This window comes from Oncorhynchus masou, chromosome 11, assembly GCF_036934945.1.
Source record: "Oncorhynchus masou masou isolate Uvic2021 chromosome 11, UVic_Omas_1.1, whole genome shotgun sequence".
NCBI lineage: Eukaryota > Metazoa > Chordata > Actinopteri > Salmoniformes > Salmonidae > Oncorhynchus > Oncorhynchus masou.
In genome coordinates this window covers 53,682,330-53,684,829 of record NC_088222.1, presented here as the reverse complement: position 1 = coordinate 53,684,829, position 2,500 = coordinate 53,682,330, and positions in this window count along the sequence as shown.

Here is a 2,500-nt window from a genome sequence, read left to right as displayed (position 1 = left end):
TTGCCGAGGTTCAGCTTGAGGTGGTGATCCGTCATCCACACTGATATGTCTGCCAGACATGCAGAGATGCGATATCGCCACCTGGTCATCAGAAGGGGGAAAGGAGAAGATTAATTGTGTGTCGTCTGCATAGCAATGATAGGAGAGACCATGTGAGGTTATGACAGAGCCAAGTGACTTGGTGTATAGTGAGAATAGGAGAGGGCCTAGAACAGAGCCCTGGGGGACACCAGTGGTGAGAGCGCGTGGCGAGGAGACAGATTCTCGCCACTCCACCTGGTAGGAGCGACCTGTCAGGTAGGACTCAATCCAAGCGTGGGCCGCACCGGAGATGCCCAACTCGGAGAGGGTGGAGAGGAGGATCTGATGGTTCACAGTGTCGAAGGCAGCCGATAGGTCTAGAAGGATGAGAGCAGAGGAGAGAGAGTTAGCTTTAGCAGTGCGGAGCGCCTCCGTGATACAGAGAAGAGCAGTCTCAGTTGAATGACTAGTCTTGAAACCTGACTGATTTGGATCAAGAAGGTCATTCTGAGAGAGATAGCGGGAGAGTTGGCCAAGGACGGCACGTTCAAGAGTTTTGGAGAGAAAAGAAAGAAGGGATACTGGTCTGTAGTTGTTGACATCGGAGGGATCGAGTGTAGGTTTTTTCAGAAGGGGTGCAACTCTCGCTCTCTTGAAGACGGAAGGGACGTAGCCAGCGGTCAGGGATGAGTTGATGAGCGAGGTGAGGTAAGGGAGAAGGTCTCCGGAAATGGTCTGGAGAAGAGAGGAGGGGATAGGGTCAAGCGGGCAGGTTGTTGGGCGGCCGGCCGTCACAAGAAGCGAGATTTCATCTGGAGAGAGAGGGGAGAAAGAGGTCAGAGCACAGGGTAGGGCAGTGTGAGCAGAACCAGCGGTGTCGTTTGACTTAGCAAACGAGGATCGGATGTCGTCGACCTTCTTTTCAAAATGGTTGACGAAGTCATCTGCAGAGAGGGAGGAGGGGGAGGGGAGGAGGATTCAGGAGGGAGGAGAAGGTGGCAAAGAGCTTCCTAGGGTTAGTGGCAGATGCTTGGAATTTAGAGTGGAAGAAAGTGGCTTTAGCAGCAGAGACAGAGGAGGAAAATGTAGAGAGGAGGGAGTGAAAGGATGCCAGGTCCGCAGGGAGGCGAGTTTTCCTCCATTTCCGCTCGGCTGCCCGGAGCACTGTTCTGTGAGCTCGCAATGAGTCGTCGAGCCACGGAGCGGGAGGGGAGGACCGAGCCGGCCTGGAGGATAGGGGACATAGAGAGTCAAAGGATGCAGAAAGGGAAGAGAGGAGGGTTGAGGAGGCAGAATCAGGAGATAGGTTGGAGAAGGTATGAGCAGAGGGAAGAGATGATAGGATGGAAGAGGAGAGAGTAGGGGGGAGAGAGAGCGAAGGTTGGGACGGCGCGATACCATCCGAGTAGGGGCAGTGTGGGAAGTGTTGGATGAGAGCGAGAGGGAAAAGGATACAAGGTAGTGGTCGGAGACTTGGAGGGGAGTTGCAATGAGGTTAGTGGAAGAACAGCATCTAGTAAAGATGAGGTCGAGCGTATTGCCTGCCTTGTGAGTATACCCTGGGGGAAGGTGAGAGGGTGAGGTCAAAAGAGGAGAGGAGTGGAAAGAAGGAGGCAGAGAGGAATGAGTCAAAGGTAGACGTGGGGAGGTTAAAGTCACCCAGGACTGTGAGAGGTGAGCCGTCCTCAGGAAAGGAGCTTATCAAGGCATCAAGCTCATTGATGAACTCTCCGAGGGAACCTGGAGGGCGATAAATGATAAGGATGTTAAGCTTGAAAGGGCTGGTAACTGTGAAAGCATGGAATTCAAAGGAGGCGATAGACAGATGGGTAAGGGGAGAAAGAGAGAATGACCACTTGGGAGAGATGAGGATCCCGGTGCCACCACCCCGCTGACCAGAAGCTCTCGGGGTGTGCGAGAACACGTGGGCGGACGAAGAGAGAGCAGTAGGAGTAGCAGTGTTGTCTGTGGTGATCCATGTTTCCGTCAGTGCCAAGAAGTCGAGGGACTGGAGGGAGGCATAGGCTGAGATGAACTCTGCCTTGTTGGCCGCAGATCGGCAGTTCCAGAGGCTACCGGAGACCTGGAACTCCACGTGGGTCGTGCGCGCTGGGACCACCAGATTAGGGTGGCACGCGGCCACGCGGTGTGTGGAGCGTTTGTATGGTCTGTGCAGAGAGGAGAGAACAGGGATAGATAGACACATAGTTGACAGGCTACAGAAGAGGCTACGCTAATGCAAAGGAGATTGGAATGACAAGTGGACTACACTTATCGAATGTTCAGAACGTTAAGCTTACGTAGCAAGAATCTTATTGACTAAAATGATTGAAATGATACAGTACTGCTGGAGTAGGCTAGCTGGCAGTGGCTACGTTGTTGACACTACACTAATCAAGTCGTTCCGTCGAGTGTAATAGTTTCTACAGTGCTGCTATTCGGGGGCTAGCTGGCTAGCTAGCAGTGTTGATTACGTAAC